Genomic DNA, 26,476 nt, shown 5'->3' with positions numbered 1-26,476 from the left:
TTTAAAGCATCTGTAGGCAACTTTTCCCAAAAATACCACTCACTTAACACAAGATGGCACCGCTGACCATCTCAGGGGCTGAATGCGAGGCCAGGTGCACTGGACAGGTTTGAAATCTGTTTACCCCACTCATTTCAGAATTCCTACACAACCTCCTCCGGGTGCTTCTCCTCCCCGTTCCTCACTCCGCTTTGCTGCAGACACAGTGTGTTTTCCTGCTTTGTCTTCCAACAGACACTCAGTCAAAACAAGCTAAAATCTCCCCCAAACTTAAGTAAGCCTGACAGTAACCTACTTAACACAAGTGAAAGAAGGAGTCATGATAGATTACAAAATATTACTCAGCATAGTAACGCACTTCTACCTATTTGTAAGTACAAGCAGCTTACAAGTTTTGCCTCAGTAAGATGCGAATAACACTCCATAAACCTAAGAACCACAATGTGAACTTAACTTCAAATCTCTGTTAAGGCTGTGAGCGAGCTGCCAGCTTGGCGTGGACGTTCAGCACCCACCAACCCGATGGCAACCACCATGCAGAACTCCTCTGACAGGGCTGTGTTTCAGTCACTACCAACCTGGACCCGATTACTAAAAGGGGGGGGGGGGGGGGAGATTGACTTGTTTCTCTCAAGTCCCTGGGAAGCAGAAAGGCTGGGGGAAGGGTGAATTCCTTCCCTATACAATAGAGAATTACATCCTTTCTCTGGAATGTTTAAGCTAATTTGGAGAATTTAACAGATATTAATGTTGTTGCTGCAGAGACCTACACACCAGCCTACAGCTTGAGATTAATTACTTGTGAATCTTGTTCTATTTCCATAGCGCTCTCTTGAAACAAAGCAAGTTTTAGAGCACTTTATACTTTTTTTAAAGTTAGATTCCCGAAATCACTGCCCTTCAATGAAGTTCACGGCATTCCTCAAGCTGTTTTATACCTAGATAGGATTGAAATCTATAGTCCTTGCTCAAGGATACATTCTCACGGCTTTTCATTTCTTGAGGATACACAGGCAGAACTTGCCCCATGGTGTTTGCCAGGCTCACATTTTCCATTACCTTCCTTTCTTTTTAGTGCTTCAAAGTACTCCTGCATAGTTACCAATCCCACAGGCCAAACTTCTGCGGTTCTCACTAAATACCCCTCAAGTACAACTAAACAACCAACCGCCTTTAATTGGTATAAATCTCACCAACAGCTGCAGAACAACTCCTTGAATTTCAGAGGAGCTAATTCAGATGATATCCAGCTTTCCTATTCCTTCAGTGCTACTGAAAAAACTGTTTGGCAAGCATCACCCAGGGCTGTACCAGGGGTACGGCTGAGGTCCGAACCTGGGTCTGCATAGGAAGGTTCCTCCTTCCACAGTCATGCCTAGAGTCCTCAGTAAAGCAGGCTTACGCACACAATAATCTGCTTATATCTAAAATACACACATTTGTTCATGTATTTTAGGTATAAGGGGACTCTGGTGTACGTAAGTACAACGAATCATGCAAACTCTCAGGCGCTACCATTCAGTCACAGAGGCTCAGCAGTCCCCAAAGGTTCACGCTGATAATACCATGTCCATACATAACACTGCTTCTTTACACAAACCAAAATCCACTCAAAATCATACAAATAGCTGTACCATACAAAATCCATCGTTCATTTTGCCAATAATCTTTTCCTGATGGAATCAATATTCCCTGCTTTATAGGACGGAGCAAATAATTCCCGAGCGGGCACTAGGGCTACACAGCATAGCTCCATATGTCAAGGTATCTTGGGCACCTTTCCACACTACAGGTACTTTGATTCCAGCATGACTGAGAGAACACAGAAATCCTCCTGTACCGATGTCTTAACTCAAGAGGATGAAGTGTTCCCAGTAGGGGCACGCAGGGTCTCAGCAGAGAGCCCTTGGGCAGTGCACAGCTTGCTCCCTCCCCTTGCACACACCTTCAGGGTTGTATCCTGGGTTCTTCAAGGTAAATCCCGAGTCCATGAAAGTCAACCGAGTAGCATTATGGCAAGAGTTGAACATGGACAAAGAAAGATACCTTAGAGCAGAGCTACAGCCAAGCCTGTCTTCTCTAGCCAGGCTCCGACTCGCACCCACACGTGTTCTCCAGCAGCAGCTGGACACCCAACCACCCAAGCCACCGCGGTGCCGCAGGGCTCCCGCTCCAGCGGCAGAGGCCACAGCTATCAGTTGGTTTTCCAAAGCCTGCAGCATCACACAATGAAACCAAAATACTGCCTCTGCTTTCTAGCCTCGCCCCCTCTTCCCACTTATACGGGATTCTGCAGCTCACTGGGGATTTTACAGTTCTTCTGCCACTGGGAAGGCACAGAAAACACAGGGACTCTGATTACAACCTACCAAAACCTCAGTACGCAGGACAGAGCATTAGTCAGCAGGCTCGTTTTTAATGCTTGATCTTTGTTCCCTTAAGAGAAATAATCATCCCATTATGTAAACATTCACATTTTCTCCAATAAAATTCCCCTCACTGAATAGTTCTGCAGTTATTCTTAGCATTTCTTACACTTCTAACTGCTCTATGTATAAATCCTTTTCTTTCCTGTCTCCTTCCTATTTCTTTTGCTAAACTTTATATTTTTACTAACTGATGAATTAGTTTACTAGCTGATGTATTGCCTTTTCTCCACTTGTTTTTTTGCCTTTCCACATATTTATGTACTTTACCTCTCTCACTCTGCAACTTCAGTCTTGGTACTTTTGTATTTTTAGATACAGGCTGAGAGAAGCCTATCTTATCTACTGGGGTAAAAGCAGTGATTTTCCTTGGTACAAACACACTATCATCAGAACCAATCGTTACAAGTCTTAAAAATAAAACCTCTTTTGCTCTCAGTAGGATATGAATATAAACCCATTAAAATTGTAAATCTAACAAAAAACAGTGGTTTATAAAATGCACAGCTTACTATCAACTGATTTATTTCACTTTCTATTACGTGTAACAGAGCTCTGATATTTCAGCAGTCTCACAGCAGAAAAACCTACAGTCCTCACTTCCATTATTTCTCCTATATACTGGTACCAAAGAATGTAAAGCATTCACAGGTCCAAAAGGCCAATGCACCCTCTTGGACCTGTGAATCAGAGTATACAATGTCAGACAATATGTAGTTATAGCCCTAAAAAAGGCGGCTGCCTTCCATCAGCAGCCAATTTGATCCATACTTCACAAATAAATATGAATAGTCAAAAAATAATTGTTATAATCACTGTTATAATCATTGCTTCCCCTACAAAACTGCTGGAGCAACTTCCTCCCTGTACAGTAGCTGCTCCGTCGCTTGATGACTGCCCCCAGGTTTCTCCACCTTTCTGAAGGGGATGCTCGCAGCGTTCCAAAGTACATTCTGAACGGTGCAAACTCTACTAACCTAGGTTCTCCAGCTGTCACCTTACGCATAAAGTTTAAGCAACCTGCCCACATGTCCTAACAGAGCTCTCCAATACAACCCATACCTATGAAAATGAAAATACAATGAATATGGATGTAAGTTGCCTGATCAAGAATTTGGCAAAGACCCCGAATGAACAGTAAAAGTGGCAATTTTCTAAACTATCGTTACAATACTCTAGGACCATACCCGAGATTAAATCTGGCTTGTGAACTTTAGTGCAATCTTATTTCTACGAGAATAATTTAGGAACAAATTTATTAAAGTCACATGTTTTACACTATTGGAAGAGAAGTCTTGTGGGAAAACACGCTTTGGGTATACAGGTTCACAATTAAAACATTACCAAAGAACCATCTGAAGAAGTGTATTTGGCCTCAAAATCGGGCTTAATCTCTTTTTTAATTAGTATTTTCAGGATGCTTTCACCAGGACAGGAACCCAAAGCGAGTCAAAAGCTTATTCCTATTAAAAGAAATTCAGGTGTAACCCCAAACTGTAAATTTATCCAGAACTCATCCTCTTTGATTGCATTTGGTTCAGCTTTTCTACTTGCAGCATAGCTGCTCGCTCACGGGCTCTGGTAGGAATGACCTGTTCCTTGGCAGGGTAAGCTGTTATGTTTCCATCACAATACATAAGCTCTGCTTCAAGAGGGTGAGCAGGCAACGGGCCAAAAGCAGAATACCTCTGCTTTGCAGTCATTTCTGAGCCAAGATATTATTTTTACTTTTCAAAAGCATGAGTGGTCAAAAAGCACTGCTTGGAAATTGAAACCATCCTCCACGCACCTCTGCTTCTCTCAAATTCAGCTTGAAAAGCATTGTGGATTACATGACTCATGCAGCGCGGGGACTGCGTTTTCCCAATCAATAACGCTCTCAGTTTATATTTCTCATTTGCACCTCAGTGTTTTTCCTGTCTTTATCGCTGAAGCGAAGAGACGAGCCTGCAGATCCCCGCGAAGAGTCGTAATCCGTGTCGGTGAGGAGCTCACCGGACAGTACATCTTCATCGCGCCCGGACATCTGGTCGTTATCCGTCTTCCCTCCTGAAGGGTCCTGTGCAGCCACGCTGGAAACTGTGAGGCAGTATTTGGAGTTTGTTGAACAGCCACAGCAGATCCTCCCTTGCAGCACACCGTGCCACACTTTGATTTGCCTGACAGTTATATAGCTATCTAGGGCTTGCTTTAATCTCAGTAGCAGGCTAAAGTATTTTTCAAGCTGTAGCGTTTCTGTTTTATGACTGTCCAAATGCTGCAACGTTCTGCTGGTATTACTATTAAAATCCAGGGGAAAAAACTTAAGCTGAATTAATTCTGGGCAGATTGTGCTTCTCCACGGGTTAAATCGACTCCTAGCGCTGACTTGACCCAGTGTGGCCCCTTCTGGCTGCAGACACTGGGTTACAGCCCCGGTTGGAAGTACTTGGGGGTGATCTCTTCCAGGGTGTTACACCAGCAGGTACTTTGCCGGGGGGCAACAGGTCTCACTCTGCTTTTGAAACTCTCCAGTTCTAACATTTACTGGGTGTTCACCGTGCTTGGGATAGGCACTGGTGGAACCCACTCTGCTCTACACTGTCGACCGCGACCCCGCAGTGACTGGTGCCGGCTGGAAATACGCACAGCAGCAAAACCCACACCAGTCTGCAGTGCATTTCGTACACAGGCTACAAGACCTCCCGTAGCATGCCAGCCTAGACGCTGAACCTGAACAGAAATTAATTAAAACTGCAGTCTGACGATGAGAGCTGTGCAGGAGGGGAGCTGGGATTCCCTCCCCAGGTGCTGCAGGCTGCGGCAGCGTCTCCTCTGCTCTTACTCCCTTATGACTGCCACTAGCACATCTCCTAGACCATAAACCTCACAATCCAATCCACAAATGAGCATTTTCTTTTTATTTCTGCAATGTGCCTTGTGTAATCCTCGTGCGCTATGTGTCGCATTTCCCTTTGTTTGCCCTAAAAGCCGGAATAAAAACCATGTGGACCTTGACCGATACCAGTCAGTACATCCCGTCCCAGCAGATATTCTAAAGGAAACCATGCTGGAACAGGTCAGAAATTTCACAGAATAAGACGTGGCTATTTTTAGACGCTCCCAGAGCTGTTTCCGAAGCTGGACAGACAGTATTATTACAGCCAAGCTAACTCCACAGGTTACACAACCTTTCTCTCCAAAAACTAAGGCAATCGGCACACAAAAGCTGGAGACAGAGGTGAAAATTCAAACAGGACCAGAAGATGTTTGCTGTAACACCTGAACCCTAACACATACTGCAGCCAGGAAAAAGGCTGGAGATGCCTACCTAGCAAGTTTAGACCACCTGCTCTTAAATGCATGGCCAAAACACTGCTAGCTGTGAAAAACTCAGCCCAAGAGTTTCGTGGTGTGTTCTGAGATATTTCAAACTACCTTCTCTTTTCTGGAGACAACTGCCTTTCCATCACATTCCGGAGATTGCCCGCAAACGTATGTCCCCATTAACACACTGTAAATGCTCAAAAATCAGCTCTGAGAGAAAGGGAAATAAGTATATAGGTTTCTACTACTGTTTACAGGGTTACATTTTATGTTAAAACCAAACACCTGATTATTAGTAACAGCAAAGTTTGAGGGCAACAGGCAGAGGTATGGTTTAATAATATTTTCTGCTATATATTTGCATTTTAACAAAAAGCCCCACTTGGAAGTTTTACATCACTGGTCTTTTGGCCCTTAGAAATCCATGAAGAATAAATTAGAAAAACAAGCTCACTTTCAGCAGATGAACGTGGGAACGCCACGCCTGACCGAGGACCACCTCCCGCAGCCTCCCTCGGCCAGGGACTTGCTATGGCAGCACCCATACGGGCGAGCTCGGAACGGGGCAGGCCAGGCTGCGCCCGGCAGCGCTTCGCGGACGTAACCCTTGCTGCTTCCAGGAACGCGTGGCTTTGCGACCACACGCTCAGTGCACCCCACTGCCCACTCTCACACAAGCAGGTGGACTCGAAGCCCATGTAAACACTCAGCATCTACCATACCTTGTGGCAGTGAACTCCACACTGTAACTGTACTTTGTACGCACAATTACAATTCCAATTGTTTTAATCTACCATTTTATTTAATTGTCTGCTATTCCTTATATTGCCAGACAAAGAAACTGTCTTTCCCTTTTTATCTTCCCCATGCTGCACAACCTTCTAGCTTCTACTGCGTCTGTCCTCAATGGTCTCTTCTGGAGGCTGCCATCAAGCATCACCACGTTGTTCCAGACAGTTCAGGGACGGTACCAGTACGTGAGAGCCTACAGTGATTTCTGTGTCTCACACAGTGCACCAGGATACACGTACACAGCACACTATGAGATTCAATGCTCCACTTGAAACATTGGACTCAAGTGCAAAAATACACATTTACAAGTACTGAGGCACACCGATTTTGATCCTTTCGAGCCATAAAGTTAAAAGGCTAGATGTACCTAACACATGCTTTGCATCCAAAGAACTTATAGAAGGGGAAACAAAAGGTAGCTACAAGATATCCTAAAGAACCTAGATTTTAAACCAGGTAAATGGTGCATTAGTCCAGCTTTTTTCTTAACTTCCTGCATAAAATCTCAAATTAAATTTCTGACATACCTTGGTCCCCTGAGTTTTAAAAGATTATATTGTATTTGGAAGTAGCTTTCGAACATCTGAGGAGGCTAACTACCATACACACCAAGCACTGTAACAGGGCAGAATAAGACACAGGTACCCGCACTGAAGCATTTAGGGTATAAAGAGAGCAAACAGTTACGACCGTACTTACTGACAGAGGCAGAAATCAAGCGATGAAGCACACAGACACCGTGAGCCACGACAACACATCCGCCTCCTAGCAGAATAACCTCAAGTTCTAATTTCAAAAGTAGTGGGAAAAGATTATACAAAAAATTATAGTAACTGCTGGCAAACCACTGTTTTTAGACTGAATTAGAAGTAAATTACACCAGCTGACTCAGAAATGGCAGACCGCTGTATATTGTTCCGCACTATAGGAACAGCAAAGAATGAGAATCAGTGAAGCAGATAACTGAGTACACAGCTGAAAAGCAGCAGGAACCACTCAAGGGTTAGAGGAAACTGGTAAGAAAGAGGAATATTCACTCCTGATTATTACACTTATATTAAAAAGGTACTCTGGTACAGCAGACCCAGATTGAAATCTACACTCACTACTACTCTCACTTCTTACCAATTTTCTGTCTTTCCAAGATGCCATATATAAACTTACTTACACAAACTGAAATTAAAGAAGTCTTGCAGTAGAAAAATTCCCCAAATCCATCATTAGTCCTTGGAGATAGTCAGTTCCCCGATGACAAAACACCGTGTCTCCCTGTACAGCACAGGAAGTGAACCAGAAAGCTTGTTCGCACTCAGTCAAAACTTGTGAGTGTAGTTTTTTACCTGATGAGGGGCTTTTGGATTGTTCTTTTTGACTGTTCTTCTAATTAAACTTCCTTTTTTTAAGTAATTTCGCGCTGTGATACAACAGCTGTGATAAGAGCTAATGATACGATGGCTTTGGCAGGATGGATGAATGTTTGAATGGGAAAAACGAACCGCAAACTCTCACCAGCACTGCCGTTCATTTGGTGCCAAACACTAAACCTTGCTGCACTAACACTGATCCGGATTTTTCACTTTGAAAAACAGTAACAAATCTTGCGGCTGGGCAGAATATGAATCATGGAAATGACCATGCATATAAATACAACTTTGTTCTTGTTTTCTCCTAGATGCTGAACAAACCAGGGTGGTCCTTACAAGTAGTAGGATTGTAAGTCGATGACCTTCTTAAGCGTGGTTTCCCGTATTCCATTCTATTGTTTTCTGATCCACAGGTAGAGTCCTTTATGAAGGGAGTAATTAGCCATCCCCCACTTCCACCACACAACTCCCTGCCCAGCTGGGAGGGCATCTGTCCACTCTCAGTCCTAAACCCCTACAACTCCCTGCCAGCGGCTTCAGCACTCAGTGGCGAACCAGCTCACCGGGAGCATCTGGGCTGGCCGGTTTTGGTAAGGAGCTAAATGCAAGCTCAGTCAGAAAGGCCCCTTTTTCCACAAGATGTTTCATAGTATTCCCTCTAAGTCAGAATCTGAAAACATTAAAATGCACAGCAACTTTTAACAAGTACTGCAGGCCAAAAAGATGGAGAAAAATCAGCTGTGAGGGACCGTGCAGAATTGAGGGAAGGGCTCTGTGCCGCACTGGTGGTGACAGAGATCCCAAGGACAGCTCTGGATTTAGAAGATGAGACCTGGGAGAAAGACCTGCTAAAAATTGCTTCTCTAGGAACTGCAGAAGTTGTCCTTTTAGCTTTCCCATTCCTGCTCTGCTCCAGATCCCTACAATACAAATACTGCCATAAAGCAAATTTCAACTCTGGCTCTGAAATGTACTGATTGTTTTGAACAACTTTGCATCTTGTCTCTGTTTTGCCGAATAATCCAACACCAACAAACTTCATGCACTGTGACACCAACGATGTGAAACAAGACATGCTCTTTTTACATTTTAACATCACATCTTCCCCATCAGGATTTATTGGCAGTTTCTATCTGCTTCATATTTCATCCACCACCCCCAGAACGGCAGAAAAGTTAAAAACAGAACAAAACAATACAAGCATACAGTGACAATGTTAAAGTGTTTCCAAAAAGCCCCTTTAATGTGTACCTCATGTCATTAAACAATTTTTTCAATGATCACAAGTGTCTAGCTGGATAATACACATTTTGAGGGCACATGAGCACACCACAGGACATCACCTCCTGACCACTGGATAATTCCACAAGTTCTAGGGAACTCTCATCTCCTCCATCAGCTGAAAGCTTATTTTTATTTAAAACAAAAAATGGTGGACAATTAATTTCCAAAGCCAACTCTTGTACTTAAAATTCTCTATCATGCATGACCAGACCTTCCTCTAAGGCCACTATATGGAATTATAAAGATACTCTGCTTGGTCAGGTTCACTAATGTAAGATACTGGTCGAAACAGAGTGCAGCCTGCTTAGAAACCATCAGAACACAACTCGTTTTGCTCTAAATTACCAATGAGCCTAAGAAGATGCAGCCAGTTGCTCATGTAAGAGGAAAGCCCTCCTCCTCACTGCCCAGGTTTCCTGCTGCGCAGCCTCACCCCTGCCAGAGACGTGCCCTTCGGTACGAGACCGCAGAGCAGCAGCTCCCCTACGCCATTTCAGCCAGGCTGTCGTGACCGCTGCCTTCTCACCGCTCTTCACCCTGCCCATCCACGCTTATGTGCAACGCAGGAAGTATATGTTGATACACATACTGGAAGTTTACTCTTTATGTAGACACATCTGTGAACATGTTTTGTACATTTAAGACTCACTTAACAGAAACAGAACTATGTTATGTAGAAAAGGAAGCAAAAGCTGCAGCAGATGAGACAGGGTGACGGCTGCAGGCACTGTTCTTCACCAGGGCATGTGGCTGCAATCAGAAACACCGTCTGTTAACATCACTGCAGTTACCCTGGTGAAAAAACCAAAGTCAGAATGAAGGTCAATACCTCCTTTCCCCCCACCAGGTCAGACTTGACATGACTTTGCAAACAGCATTTTCACCAGCTTTCACGGGAGCACAAACTGCTGGAACAGACGGAAAAACCTGGCTCACCGCGGTGAGAGTAACAGTGCCTTCCCGTACCGCACGGGTGCTCTGCCTCAGTGTACAACAGCTGTGGTTTACAGACACGGTGCCAACAGATGGCCCTCAAGAAGAGCTACGTGACCACAAGAGCGGTAACACACAAATTCGTATACCATTAAAAACACATAGCCTTTGTGCAGTGCTGTGTCAGGTCTGAAGGATGCAGACACTGCACAAGCACGTATCCATGTAACGTATCTTGACAAGTGGGCAGCATCGATACTGCCAGAGTTGCTTCAGCTGGTCCCTCCATCCCCACAGAGCAGAAGCAGGTGTATGTAAGTAAAATACAGTCTATGCCACAATGCATGGATTCTGCACTTAGTGAGTTATTGGCTAATCACCTGTCATCATCATTTGAAACGGCACCGAAACTTTTTCTGTTTTCCCTGCTCCTTTCTTTACAAACAAATGAAATTATGGGACACAGAAATACAGACGAAAGCTTGTGATTCATAAATATTTTAAAGAGTATCTGTCCTTTCACTGTGGCAAAGCAAGTGGTATTGTGTAAAAACCATACAGCTTGCCTTCCGAACTACCATTTGTGCAAGCATTTTTCATGCAAAGCTGATTATTTAGCAATAAACTTGAAGTCAGAAACGTGACCCACATATCCTGGTCATCCTTACTGCGAAACCTTGCTATTCCAGTTTTCTTAAAGTAACAGATCACAGCATGGAGCTGTGTATTAAAAATGGAGTAGCAATCTGGATATTTTCCATGCAAAAGGACGCAAAAGATGCACTGAAGTCTGTAGAAAAGCCACGGAAGCTACTCTGGAGCATTAAGCTGCGCTGGCTTCTCTGCACTGCCTTCCCGGGGTGCCCGGCTGCTCCTGCCCCAGGCATGACCACTGCTGAGAAACTTTTGGTACCTGCTAGGACCTCACGGCACCCCTCGCCTGCACACGCACCCAGGCGCTGATCAACTGGTAGCAAAGCAAACGTCTAAGACAGAGCTTATTAGCAAGGACTTCAGCTTCAGGACTGCGTTAAGCCTGGTCTATGCCTGCTCTGTGCCCGGTACCTGGGCTCTGTGCCCGGTACCTGGGCTCTGTGCCAGGGCTTTGTGGGGATCACACAAGCGGTTTCCCCTCTTCAGCACAACTTGATGCATCTGAACTCCCCTGTTCCTGCACCCAGATTAATCTTTCAGATGTAGATGCTCCAAAGCAGCACGCAGTGCACCATCATGATGTTCTACCAGACTATTTAATGACCCCATCACCTTCAGGAAAGTGCAAAAGGTATGAGCTTTTGCTACTGCTGTGCAGCACGACCCCAGGCAAGCCTCAGTGCCTCTGCTTCTCTGTCCTTTGCCTCGCCCATCCACAGGGGTTAGCTGACACAGGTAGGTTACAGCCTTATTACTACGTGCACATATTCAGCACGACAGCACACCGCGTTTACCTTAGGCCTGCAGGAACAGGCTGATGAACTAATAACACCTATGTTTTCATAACGCTGTTGACCTCCTTGACTATACTGAATCACCGTAAGATTTCCTCTCGAGGAGATGGGATCCTTATTCCCAGCCACAGGGAAGCGAGAGCAAGATTTGAGCTCGCTCCTCCCAAACTCAAAGGCAAGATGTACACTAAGGACAGCAGCCCATACAACAAAAATGGGATGCTCCCAAGAGCTGGCAGCTGCTTTCAAAGACATGTAATCAGCCTCACAGGCTGCTGCTAATGAAATAACATGAGGTCAAACCAATATTTCTACAGAACAACTGTGTTTATCTCCATACTTAGAGATAATACACCCAAATATTTATCTTCCTTGAAACGACTTTAAACAGCGTATTCCTACTGATCGGAGAGTTTTGATGCAATATTAAACAGCTGCTTCCCGGAGTACCCTGCAACTTTCAGTACAGTTTGCCTCTATTTAGGGCTGAATAAATCATGAGAGCCAGCCTTGTTGCTTTCTGCAGCAGCGCAACCCCGGTTCCCGTCTGCTTCAAGACGGGCTTTCAGCACAGCTTGTATTGTTATTACCAAAGATGCCAAGTCCACAGACCTGCTTTGAATTTCAGTTTCTCCGCTGCAGCGTTACAAAGGTTTCCACTGGAATGTCCCTCGGATTCCCAGGCTTTGATGATGTTTCAATAGCACAATGAAAGGCAGGTCCTCGCCACAACAAAAGACAAAATACCGTGTTTGAAGACACGGAATTCTTTGGCCTCACAGAACATGTGTCATCCGGGCTGGTTTTTTCCACAGATTCAGATCTTTCTTGGATTGGGTTACTGTTGCGGATCAGTAAGAGAATCTGCTCTCATGCATGGGATCACAACGTGAACTGAGCTAAAAACTACAGACAGATGACAGAGGTATAGACTTCGTAAATGAAAAGCAGTAAACTCGTGAGTAGGTACTACGACTGTTTGCTGCAATTACTCATCCACGCCACAGAACACACATGACATTTTCCAAAATCATTTGACTTCTTTTTTCAAATGGATGCTCGTTATTTGTAATGAAGCTCCCACAAACACCCTTCTAGCAGGAAGTAAGAATTTTGAAAATAAGTATGAAATAAATGCAATCAGACTGCCTTTAAAACTATGTAAAATTGTCCCATGCACATAGGCCAAGTTCTTTTACATATGCATATATACTGTATATATTGTGTAGGTATATACAAACATCCCTTCGCAGGGGCTCTTTTAGCTCATCCATAAAAAAAAGTTCCTGATGAGAAAGGCATAAAGTGAAAAAAAGTTTTCTCTAAAAGTATTACAGTTAACAGGAACAGTCACGTTCAGCAAAGCTGTGCTGCCAAAGAAATGCTAGTATCATAATTTTCCTTCGGACGTCCTAGACTTCATAAGCTGATCTACCACCTGCAAAAACTCCCAGCAAGAGATCCCTTTTCGGAGCTCTGTCTGAAGTGCTTGTCCACCCAAAATCTCCCCACCCGCTCAAGAACACCTGCAGCGAGTCCAGCTCCTGCAGGAGCCTGTGCCCAGCCAGGCTTTGCAAAGGTGGAAGCCCTTTCCCTGGCCGGGACGGCTCCCCAGGATTTCCACTGACAAAGCTCTGCCAGGAGGACCCTTCCTCAGCAGTTGGACCAGCAGTCTCCTTAGGAGGACACACTGGCCCAGGGGACTTCTCACGGCAAGGCTAAAAGCGGTCTTTCCAAAGAGTGGAAATGAAGCGTACGGATCTAAATGGAAAGCAGCACTAAAAAAAACCTGGTTCACCTCCTGGGTTCACACTTGGTTTAAGGAGCAGGGTAACATCGCTAGGGACCTAGCAACAAGCTGTGGTGCAAAACATGGCACAGGAAGAACCAATGCTTGGGTACTGCAACCATTTCAGAGCAGGGGATTAGCATCTGCGCCTTCCCCAAGGGCTGTCCAGGGCTTCTCACCCAACTGTGTGCTCCAGCTGAGGTCCATTACCCAGAGGAGAAATTACCCTCTGCTTTGCACCACCAGCCAAGCAAAGGTGAGCCTGCAAAGCCTTGCTCACTGTATTTTAATTCTATTATTAGATGTGGTGGCCAGGACAGGGAAGGGAAAGACATCCCTAGAGGACAACCCACACTCTCCCTCAGAAGTGATCTGGGACTTGCACAGCAAAAGCAGAAAAGAAGCTGAGGCAGATACAACTCTATTCGTAATGCCAGGAGCACCTGACAGCTCTGGACTCCCAGGATGGACGCTTCACATGCCACAAGCTGTATTATCCTCTTCTGTTGTGGTTCCACCACGCGCATTTTTTTCCCCTTTGTCTGATCTCTCTCTCTCATTATTTTTAGTGGGGTTTTTTGTTTGCTTTTTCGTCTTTTTTACGCAATCTCTTTTTGAATTAACAAACTGAAAAATTGACTGCAGTTGCCTCTGGAGCATGCCTACCATCGGATACCAGCAGCCAACCATCACGAAGCTAAGACAGAAATAAATACAGGCTCTCACTGCTTGTGCATAAGGAGACCCTTCAAATGTCAGCAAGTACCAAGGCTCTGCATCTCGCTTGCACCACCACCCAGGTGAGAGCAGATCACCCTCAGGGCAGATCAGCAGAAGACAGACACCTCCCCGGAATATAATCCCAATAAATTCAGAGATGAGAAGGCTCCTGGGGCCAGCGCAAGCAGTTGGTACCCAGCAGCCAACTGCTGGGCTTTACTCCGTACAATGTTACGGTGAGTATTTTCCTGTAGATGGTTCTGCTTGTCCTCCTGACTGAGGCAAATATGACCACCATTTAGCTTGCTTTTTTTTGTTGTTTTCAATTAAAAAATCTCTTTTAAAATGATTTTGATATTGTCATTGTTGCTAGTGAGGGACTAGCCAAGCAATTACATACCCAGCAAGTACACAATTCAGGGCTTTACAACACATGTAACAGATGCTTGCTTTCAAGACCCTGCAACATAATGCAGATTTTTTCAGGTATACTCGAGTTCCTTTGTTGCCAGTCAACTCTAGCAGACCATTCCTTCACAAAGCAAGGTCAGCAGACTCCCTGAACAAGCTAAACAGAGTCCCTGGGCATCACCACCCAACAGCCAGCAGATACTGCCGGGGCTCCGCAGGAGGCACACAGAAGGACAGTGGGCAGACCTGCAGCACGGCCTTGGGCACAGGATTTCCTGCACCAGGACACTGAACGAGCTCGACAAGCACCAAGTCCTTGGTCCACTCGGGGAGACCCCAGGTGAACAGCCAGAGGGTCCATTACATGGCTGGATCAGGCCAAAAATGTCTTGTTATGCCTAGGGATGGTTCAGCACCAAGACATGGGTAGTGGTGGACACTAAACTACAGAGTAACATAGAAGAACTGGAACAAAAACCATCAGTGGTTGCACAAGAAGGGGGTTGGACTATTTACCAATGTCAAATTGTATAAATATCTGTATGCATTCGATTGCCCAGCCTGCTGTGGGTAGGGTTCATGTATTAAACACCAGCTTCCACACTCCACAACGGGTCTGGGGTGGGGTTTTTTTTTTTTCCTTCTTTCTAGGCTGTCAGAAAGGATTTGGATGAGGTCAGTCTCTGAACACAGAACATTAAGTCTTAACTCAAGGAAGGACACAAAAGCTACGTCTTCTACTGTACAGCTTGTTGCCATATTGTGCATATCAGTCCAATTTGTTTTATTACTAACCGTTACCAGCTCCAGCCGGGGCGACCTGGTGAACTGGCTTTCCGACGCAGTCATTTGTCACGGTTCAACAGACATCATGATATAGTGGGATTCGGAGTCCTGTAAAGTAACGGACAGTTATCAAACAGTTGAAAAACCATAGACTAAGCACAAGCAGCACTGTGGCTGCCAAGGGGGAGAAGAAACCTCATGAAATCTGGAATGTGTTTCTACTTACTGTCCATCCTAGTAAAATAAAATGATCTCTCATTTGAGCATATGGTTCTGCTTAGACAAGAAACTGTATATATTGGTCTAAATCCAGAATAGCCTTTCTGACATATTACTCAGTATTAGAAAATCACTACAACCTGCATGCTCTGCAGCAATTCCTAATGCTAAGTGCAACAAATCTCCAACAACCCTCCTCCTCCCCCTCTCCTCACTAGCTTGCTGTCCTAGACCCATTTCTTTCTTCTTTTCTCAGCTTTATACCTTTTTCCATACAGCCAGTTACAAAAGTCTTTCCCCTCTCTTTTCTCCACGCTGCTTCCACCTTGACATGCATCTCCAGAGATGACAACTCTTCCCCATGAAAAGCCTTGCAGCAGTATCCCAAGGTTCCCAGTTTGCATGGTAACCTACTGATGGCACACTGGCTCAGCTTTCCAACAGCAATACCTTCTACTCATGCATAGTCAGAGGGAGAGAGGAACCCCCAAAGCTTCAGGGCTGCTCAGGTGACAGCAGAGACGGAGCCCTGGGGCCACGTCGCTCGCCTCCCACTCCCCAAAGAGGGCAATGCTGGCTGGAGAATCCCCAGGTCGGGCTGGCGTCCGTGCAGCTTGCCCAGCCAGGCGTCAGGAGCCTGTCGCTCAGTACAGCAACATCCTCATTCTCCTGGAAGTTCCCACGAAGCTTCACAAGACGGAAAAATACGTAAATTTATCTGAGAAAGGAGGCGGCTTTGCAAATCTTGGTCAATGAATGGGATCTCTCTGTAGAGGAGCCGGTTGACATTTTTCTAACTGTATTTTCCAGCTGAGAACGTATTTTAGACATGATCCAACATTTCCATGGGAACATACTGATTTTCAGAAAATGGCATTGCAAAAGAAATATTGAACTGAAACATTTCAGTGAGATCAAAACATTTGAATGGGGAAAGCTCACTTTGTAGGAATGGATATAGATGGGAAAGGAGACTTTGCCAGAAAACCACTCAGCCAACTGGGCCTGGGTTGGATCCAGATATGTCAAAGATAGATTCATTACTGCTAGGCTCTTCTTCAGCTTACAGTGCCGTGCAGCCACGGCGAGGACGGAGCAGTTCCAAGGCACCCGTGCTGGAGATACAACTAGAACCTGGTCCCCCAGGGTCCCTGGGCTGTATCTCTGCAGCACGACCACTGTCCTGCTGGGGTGAGCTTGGAGAGAGCTGCAAACACCATCGCATAAAGCACAGCAGAGCTGCATGTCAGTGCGCAGAGCGTGAAAACCTAACCTACAGCAGGTGATGCAACCACAGACAGAAAAAAATCCGTGGCAAGGAGCTGCAGCAGCAGGGCCCACAACTCTCCTAGCAGGCTCCCACCTCTATTAGTTGACACCAGAAAAGAGAGACTTTCCACGAAAAAGCAGCTTCTTAGATGAGTAAGGTAACGCTTACACACACTGAGCAACAGGCAAATACAACTCCATCAAGAAAAACAATTTTTTGGAGGGTTTTTTTTTTGAAAAACAGAGTTCTTTCAGCAAAGCGTTGGAGAGAATGGCAAAATCCCTCCCGCCACTCATAAGGAAATGACTCCTTTGGGAGTATGTTCATCTCTGTGGACTATAAAGTTATTTCCTGAAATTCATCCTGCCTGCTAGTTCCTATTTAATTTACCACCCACCAATTCAAACCAGGTTGTCTGACGCAATGAACAATATCATCCTCACCAGAAGGCCAAAAGCTCTTTCCATTTCAAGACACAGAGAACAGAGAAGGGGCAATCTCTTTCGACAAAGAAAGAAGATATCGTCATGCCACGAGGTCAGCATCCCTTCTGCGCACTGGACATCTCTGTGCCAACAGGACTGATTCTTTCTGCACATAAAAGACTCCGGCGGACCTCAGCCAAGATAATGGTTTGTGCCAGGGATGAGGGAGCCTCAATTACTTTATACGTATAATTATTCTAGAACAGCTTCAATTACTTGACAAGGCTTACACATAGGCTGGGGTTAGAACAATTAGCTTTATAACCTCTTGAATTGGGAAAAAAAGTGTATTTTGTAGAGCAGACACCTTCATCTAACTAGGGCTCAAACTCAAACCTTCTCACGGGGAGCACTGGCCACCAGAAGCGAGATACCAAGCTGGGATCAGGTAACTGCACCACCCCACCGGACAGGCAGCTGCTGATCCAGAGTCCAAAGCCTTTCTCCCTCTGGGCTAAGCTCAGCATCTCTTTGAAGAGCCAGATAGCTACGGACATGAACTGTCCTCTGACAGTGGGGCTGATAAACCAGAGTAACTGCAGACATAGGGAGATAAAGACATAGGGAGATAAAGAATTATGATCGTATATGGAAGGTGATCAAAATCCTTTGCAGAAGTAGGCTGCATCTCATACAAGGGGCAGGAAGAGTTTCCTTAAAAGAAATGCATTGCATCAGCTGCAGCAAGAATTCATTTAATGTATTACCCTGTGAGACGCTGAGCTGGACTCAACAGTCCACAACGTAATGAGGAGCTCCTTTCTCCCCAGGAGAAACACAACTTTAGTACTTATAAGATTAAGCAGCTAGCTGTTCAGAACAATGTAGTACTAACTTTATGATCCAGGCTCTTTCATCATACACTAAAACATATTTTTCAAAAGGAGCTTTGCAAATGAGCTCTCAGCCGCATTTACAAAAAAAAAAACACCTTATATATAGACATATACACATACATAATCCTTTGAAATTAATTACTAATACACACTTTTTTGGAGTCATAACAAAGAAATCTTGTTTCACAACACAAATTCCCACCCAAACCTCCTTCCCACAAAGTTACATAAGACAGGAATGATGAAAGTTGCTTTCCTCCACTACTTGCACTTCTGTGTACTATTTGCTATGCCAAAGCACCAGTTCTGCAATACATGTACACTCTGCACGGAGCAACATCAGGTTAAATGGAAATCTCTTTTTTATTATTATTTTAATTATTTGGGGTTTTTTTCAATCAACCATACTCCTGACAAGTAAAAAGTTCCATGTATGGTATGGATAAATTCAGCTTCAGGCAGGCCTGAGCAGTCCAGTGACAGAATGCTCAGAGGCTGTAAGTGTATCTTGAAGAAAGCAAATAAGCTCATCACACCCAGGCTGGGGCAAGGGGGCCTTTCAGAGAACAGACAGCTTCAACACACCAGTGCCGAGGTAAGAATTTCACTTTCAAGTTAAAATCATTGTTTGACACAGGATCTTTCTGAGGAAACGGGATGAACTTACGGCAGTGGAGGAAGAGCCAGCAGCTGCTCTTACACTTCTGAGAGAACCCCACAGCACCTATTGCATAAAGGTACCCTTAAAACAAACACAAACTTCTTTACACCTTGACTATGCGACAGGGATCTTAAAAGAAAAAAAAAAAAGGCTTCTTTAGTTAGCCAAAATAAGAGTTTCTTTCAAAGAGCATCCTCAGTAGACCAGGATGCTTCATTTGCGAGCTCCCGGGTGTCCTTTCGCCGTGCTTGCAGAGCACCTCATAGGACTGGGCACTGACTGTACCTTGTCAGGGCCAACACTGCTCAGATAACACGTGAGGAGAGAGGAAAAGGTCTCGGGAAGAGCAGTACATTCGTAACGCAGTAACGAAGACTGTAACGCTACCTAGACAGGCAGCTAGCAGAGTCCTCTCAGCAGCAGCAAGAACACCGAGCCCACCAAACCAACTCCAAATGCGACAGTCCAGCAGCGGGACGAGAGTCTGCTGGCACTGCCGAAATAATTTCTCTGCTTTGGTTTGGCGAGACAGTGGTAATTTGGGTAAACTCTATAATAAATTAACAGTCTTTATCAGATGATGACTTTTTCACCAACTAAGGCTGAGAGAAGCCCTTCTTTCACAGTGAAAAAGCCCAGCACAGAAGCAACGCCTGGTTCACTGGCCAGAGAGCTCGTTTCCCCTCCCTCTCACAGAAGGAAGTAGCACGGGACGCGCTGTGCCACTAGTAAAAACCTCAGATGGCTCTGAACCTGAGTGCACATCCCCAACTAACTTCAGCCACTAACAACCCTTGCACAGCAATGCACCAGACCCACGGCCCTTCAGACCCCATCCCCAACGCCTGCTTCGACTGCTGGGGTTTGTGTCCTGGCTGCCCACCACGCCTGAGCACACTGCGTGCAGCTGGACCCCGTCGCACATCGCAGACCCCAGCCACTGCAGGAAAGGAGCAGGACTATATCAGGAATGAAGGTGGCAGGGAAAACAGCAAAGATACAGAGCAGTCAGTCTCTGCACGGCTCTGAGAAGAGGCAGGGGAGCATCATCGCTCCCACAGCACACATGTAGATCCTCGGGACCGAGCATCCTCCTCCTGCCGCCTTCTACCACAGGACGGAGATTCAGAAGAGGGCACGAAGGCCAAGGCATTGCGGCTCTGACAGGCACACTTACTCACCCCTCCGAAACGTCTCCTGGGGATATCCCAGTTTTGTGCACTAGCAACAAACCAAACCTTCCTGTGACAAAAGGCAGAGCTTGAACAGGGACAGCTGGAGGTCCTAATATGAAAAACCTGCAGACATGACTTAGCATTTCATGGTAAAAGCCAACAAAAGTTTAGTGTCCACAGTAGTCACATTCTGGATGTTAAAACTCTTGCACCAACCATCATGAATGCTGTCATTATTGTCCTACTGTATCTCATCACGTGTGGCAAAGTTGTCTTGAATTACAGATAACTGGCTCAAACAAATACAAACTAGGTTGGAATCGAGCTTAATTGCTATGTACTGCTCTGTACTTACAAAGCAGTTGTGCTAAAGGAGTTGCAATAGAAACAGCAGGTATAAAAATCTGATTATTTTTAAGGCACAGTCTGACAAAATTAGGGAGAGTATGCTGTTGCGTGCTTGCCTCCAACAGCAAGGGACCAGGCTTGATGGATCTGGGGAAGACATCCAGTCCTATGATCTACGTTATGCATCAGCTGAAACCTAGCAGAGGAAATTATGAAAAAAAAAAAAAAAAAAGCAGGGTACTCCAGTTGGGGAAAAAAAAAAAAAAGAACACCAAAACCAAAAACCTCCACAGAAACCTCACACCCAAACCCCACCCCCACTCCCCAATCAAAAACTTGAGCAGTGTCATCAAATCCACCCTCAAGCTGGCACTTCTGTGCTGAGGCCAGCCAGGCCCCTCCACCATTCTAGCTCTACAATAAAAGTCTTTCTAGAAATTTTGTGATACAGATCTGCACGAGCAGGAAAAAGAGAGGCAGAGAAAAGAAAAGAGGCCTCGCCTGGCAGCAGGTAAACAACAGCCCCATAAAAAGCCTTGTCTGTTAACGTACCCACCTATTCCTCCCTCCACACGAGACCCAGAACACGATAACCCCAAAAGAAAACTCTAGCTGACCTGCACTCTACCGAGCCTCTAAGCTGTCTTTGCATCTGCAACTTAAATTTATTTTGTCTTCCTAACTTCATAGGCAAACCCTACCACAAAGACGAAGACAATATGCAAACTATGGGTGGAGTAAGTATGTAGACAAATTTGTGCAAATTCTTTCAATATGAGACAAAAAACATATGTGAGACCATACTGCCTGAATTGGAAGCACACTGATTTTCATTTATATGCCAAAATGTTAGAAAGTGAATTTTTTACCATATTTTAGAATTTCCTGTTACATAACAAGAAACTTAAGCTGTGTGGGAAGCTCTGGGATGCCACCCCAACCCGGAGGCACCTCAGTCTTTAACCCTTGGCTTTACGCAAAGCAAAAGGAAGACAAATACCACAGAATGATCGGTTATCCCCTCTTCTTTGAATTAAAAGCAAGAAGATCCTGAATTACTGAAAAGCACCAGGCCTGACCTTACAAATCAGAGTCTGATTTAGCGTCCCTCGCCTCCAGCAACCAGAAAGAATGAATAGCAGGGGAGTGGTTGATTCACAGACCTGGAAAAGAAATACTGATGTATTAACAGCACCAAGACCAATTCAGCCTAGCTCAGACACTGCTGAAAGCCATTGCCAGTCGGCGTCTCCTGAGTCACCAGAATGCAATCAAAGCTAAGTTTAATGCGTTCATTTTAAAAATTAAACATGGTGTCTGGCATTAATTTTTTTTTTTTAAGCGCAAGTTGCTTTTGTTTGAAGTAGAAAAAAAATAACAACAGGAGAAAAATCACTCCGAAAGGAAACCACATAAAAAATTTCTAAACGTCCCTGCTCATGGCAGGGGGGTTGGAACTTAGGTGATCTTTAAGGTCCCTTCCAACCCTTACCAATCTATGATTCTATGATAAACCATTTTGCTTCCAGCAATATGCTTCTCTCTGCATTCACATGGCTCGCAAATATAAGCAAAAAAGGCTATCTGCTAACCACGTGAAGAACCTATCACGACCTATTCAAGAATGACTCACTGACATTTTCTATCAGTAATGAAAGCAGTCAAGAATCTCTCCACTCTTCCAAGTCATCACAGAAAAAGAGGTTAAAATGCAATCAAAAAATCTATTAGCTGAATTGTTCAGACTTCATTTTCAAGAATACTGCACTGAGATCCAAAGTGACCTTAGAGCAACGCTGCACAGCCAGTGTAAATAACATGATGGAAGTTGTGTTTGTTCACTTTTGCCATTGCGCTGGCTCACGGCTGGGCGACCACGTGCTGGACACAGCGGGAGGAGGAGAAAGACACCCATAGCCGTGGCTTACACAACACTTCCTTGGGTACCTTTCACAAACACATAAATCGGAGACTGTTCACAGCTGAGCAAATAAGCAAGTGTCAAAGGGAGGTCCAAAAAAATTCGCTTCTTTACTCCTCCATGCCAGGCTCCAGCACCTTGCCACAACAGAGCATCACAGCTCCTGTGCACCGGTGTTTCAGCAAACGCTACAGAGCAGAAGACTACAAGACACACACACTTCATGACTATGCTAACTCACTTGATTTTTCAATCAGGTCTACTGCAGTCAAAGGAACAGTTCCCTTCTCCATTCTGGTGACTGCATAGCTACTATTTACACCTTCACCCACCCTCAGAACCCACAGAAAGTTTAGGACATCTCACCTACGGCATAGTTCATCCTCTGCAGTGGGGTTGGTCCCATCTGTGTTTAACAAGGTGCCCTCTCAGCTAAACAGCAGCAGCTGGGCTAAAGCTGCATCACTAAATCCCCAGGGGCCAGCCCCTCTCTCCAGCTATATAACCATTTACTGCAGAGGGGATTTGTTTGCTGTTTTTCTAAGCCCACTTCTTCAGCAGATGGGAAAGTCTGCTTGCACTGGCTGTAAAATATCAGGAGTTTGGGGTGCTATTTTACATGCAGTAACACTTCCCTACTTCAATCTAGCACTGGTTTAATGCTTTCTTTTTTTTTTTTTTTTTAATATTCTTGAAGCTGTCTAATGGTTCCTTTGGACAGCAATAATAAAGTGAAATCTAAGCAAATCTCTAGTCTCGGTACAGGCTTTCAAAGATAACGGCAGATTTCTACAGGGTGGGATGTGAGAATAAAATGACTTCTACAGCCATTAAAAGCTTAATTTAAAAAAAATACTATTATCCTATACCCTCTGAAGTAATACCAGTCAGTGCAATCACCAACTCCCCTTTCCCTTGGCTGACTACCTGCTGCCAGGCTAATGCTCCATGGACAGACAGCCAAGTGCTGCCCCACCACCCGCACCAAACCAGATTTAGCTCGGGCACTGCCGCACCACGGAACGGCCACAGCAGAAGCCACCACAGCAACAAGGGAACCCTGCTCCCGGCTAGCAGCACCCAGCTGTGTCTGCAAGGCCAAAAGTCCAGACAACTCAGTGTAGTGAGGGCTACAAAAATGATGAGGGGACTGGAGCATCTCTCCTACAAGGAAAGGCTGAGGGAGCTGGGCTTGTTCAGCCCGAATCAGAGAAGGTCGAGAGGGGACCTTAGAAATGCTTATAAATATCTTAAGGGTGGGTGCCAGGAGGATGGGGCCAGGCTCTTTTCAGTGGTGCCCAGCGACAGGACAAGGGGCAACGGGCACAAACTGAGGCACAGGAAGTTCCACCTGAACACGAGGAAGAACTTCTTCCCTCTGAGGGTGACGGAGCACTGGAACAGGCTGCCCAGGGAGGCTGTGGAGTCTCCTTCTCTGGAGATATTCAAGACCCGCCTGGACAAGGTCCTCTGCAGCCTGCTGTGGGTGACCCTGCTTCGGCAGGGGGGTTGGACTAGACGACCTGCAGAGGTCCCTTCCAACCCCGAACGTTCTATGATTCTGTGAAATGAGCCAAACCAGTTGGCCAAGCGAAGACAACGTGCATTTCCAAGCTGGATACGCTCTTGGGGTTGGGTTGTATCACCCATTCACTGTCAGAAGACCTCCCAAATACCCACGTGGAGAAAGCCACACACTGAAAAATCCTCTGAAGTTGGGTTTCATTTCACCTTTCTGTTTACACGATTTTGAAAGTGTCTCTGAAGCAGAAATAACATGACTGTCCTACTCTTCGCGTGTATTTGGACATTCACAGTAAGTACTAATTCCACTAAATTCCCACCGCTTTTTACACCACTCGCTTTTTGACGTGACAAGCAGGAGGCAGCAGAAGGCAGCTACCCCAGAGTGTCAGCTGGGCTCTATGGGACAAGAACAGCAATGAGATGACACACAGCCTTGTCAAACAATAATTCACTCCTGTCTCTTTTTTACACGTTCTAACAACTGTTTCCTCTTCCCTTCCAACCCCCTCCCTCTGCTCCAGACACTAACAACAGGTCCTCTCGATACCCTGAACTGCTCAGTGAAATGGATGTCAGAGCAACTGCTCTCAACTCACACACAATTTTGAAGCTTTCTGATCTAGAAAAGAACTTGCATGCCTCAAGTTACTGTTTCCAACTGTTACTCTGATTAAATCTATTACCTTCATTTATTTATATATTATATTTGTGTTTATCAATAGTTCTTGAGGTTCCTGAGGGAAAGAAAAAAATAATACTCTTCCTTATTTCCGCTAACACTGGGCTACTCTTTCATAGTCCTCTGTGTCAGTGACACTCTTGGCACATTCATGATTGTTTCCACCTGAATGTCACTTTAAGTTTCAAACACAAGGTCAGTGCCGAAACAGTTGGTTTGCAAACACTGTAGGAAACATCCATGACACAGTTATTCAGTGTTTTTCACTGGGATTTTTAAACACAGCAACATTTCCGTCACACACTCTGCAAGGCTGACCTCGCAAAGTCTTGTTTAGGGTCAAAAGCAGAACTACAAAAATGTTCGTATATAAAACGTGCAACAAATTGGACCCCAGCACTAACATCTGCCGTAAACCGCTCTACAGGATTTCACACTCGGAGGTCTCCACATTAGTGATTCCTCTCTTCCCCGCATCTCAGCCAAGAGAGAATCCATGCCACGGAATCTCTATCTGCTTGCTATACATCCAGGTTTTGTAATAGATTTTCATATGGCAGGAAATCAACTCTTTGCTAAGTGCCAAGAATATAATATCTATTCAATTCCCTTTATGTGCTAAATGAGTCATTAATTACACTAAAGACAGCTATTACATTTATTCAGCACAGGCTAGTTTTTAACGAACAACTCGTTCCTTTCCAGTAGCTTTGCTCCCTCAAACGCGTGTATCGATTCTCTCACACATCCGAGCAACCCGCAGCAGTCCCAACACCGAGTCGCATGTGTCGAGAGAACAGTTTACCCCCATTTCTGCTGCTAAAAGCTTTGAAAAAAGGTTTAAGGGGCCACATATGCTTTGGAGGGAGCAAGATAACTGCCTTCTCCATTTCCGTATATCTTTTTATTTTTGCATGCCACAGAGTACCTGCTGCTTGCTGTGACCCCCTTCGCCCGTTCTCTGTTTTAAGCTGACCTGCTCTATAAGGAAACACCTGCAAGCTTTTCAAGGCACATACACCAAACAGACTCTTACAGCTCAATGCCCACATCATGTCTTTTTTGCTTTGCCTAAATCATGTAATCGGCCCTTGGCTCTCTATGCCAGTATCCTAAAAACATGCCCCAACAGAGTTCTCAATGTGGGAAGACTTAGGCATGGAAGACTTCACACAGCTTTCCAACACTTAGGAAGCCCTCGCAGTACCTGAAACATGGTTAAACTCCTGGAACAGTGTATCCTCAATGAATAATTACAACGCAAGTCGTTTATGGAGTAAAGCAGTTTGTAGGGAAGAGCAAATTGCCTCAGAGGTCCAGAAGTTCTCCCAAAGCAACAGGTGTAAGTGGTGGTGGAAAGAAAAAAGCAGATCTGGGATCCCTGTTCCAAGGCCACATCTCCAACCAAAGGAGCACTCTCTACACTGGAGGCATTTGCTTACCATAACATGTTGTTTTATCTTCTTATACAGTACAGCATTTTTCCAGAAGTTTTCCCAAAAATATTCCTTCCCCTCCCTCCCCAAGTCACAGGGTTTCTCCACCTTTCATAAAAAGACCAGAAAATCTACACCAACAAATGTGCACAGAACTTAAGAATGAATAAGCCTGCGTACTCTCATGATTAAATTCATTCATTTGCTTAATCTTAAGGAGACACTGGAGTTCTCTTTCTTATCCCAGCCAAATTCCTGAAATACTTTGAAGAAACAGGGTCTGTGAACTAAGACAGCTAAAGCTGGTATAAAGCCTTTGTCATAAAATATACCAGGTGTCCCTAAGGAGGGAAGCAAATGCTTTGCGTGTTCCAAGATGCTCAGTATCCTGGTTGGCTGCAAAGAGCAAGCAGACAGAAAGCCCGTACTTCAGTGGCAAAGAATGGGTTTCTCAGCCGCAGGAAGCCCAGCCAGGACAAATCAGTCCTTATTTAAATCATCTCCCTCAAAATTACTTCTAACTGAAAGATTAAAAAAAAAAAGTCAATGGATCCACACATAAAAGTAATGTTTAAATCAACCATGGTCTAAACAAAGGAACCGACTGACACAGAGAAAGTAAGACCTGGCCAAAACCACAGCTTAGAAACTGTACTGAAC

The 26,476-nt window shown here is 45.0% G+C and overlaps 1 protein-coding gene across 40 annotated transcripts in view; it reads right to left on the bottom strand.

Annotated features, from left to right (window-relative positions):
• LOC142364008 (uncharacterized) overlaps positions 1-26,476 on the bottom strand; it is a 316,325-nt gene that overhangs the window by 184,406 nt on the left and 105,443 nt on the right. For all 40 annotated transcript variants that reach the window (XM_075442051.1, XM_075442082.1, XM_075442055.1 and 37 more), the window contains one exon: positions 15,269-15,367. The gene's annotated coding sequence lies outside the window, so the exon portion shown is untranslated. The remainder of the gene's footprint in view (positions 1-15,268; positions 15,368-26,476) is intronic.

The sequence above is a fragment of the Opisthocomus hoazin genome, chromosome 23 (genome assembly GCF_030867145.1).
Source record: "Opisthocomus hoazin isolate bOpiHoa1 chromosome 23, bOpiHoa1.hap1, whole genome shotgun sequence".
Classification (NCBI taxonomy): domain Eukaryota; kingdom Metazoa; phylum Chordata; class Aves; order Opisthocomiformes; family Opisthocomidae; genus Opisthocomus; species Opisthocomus hoazin.
This window is presented reverse-complemented; position numbering and strand designations above follow the sequence as displayed.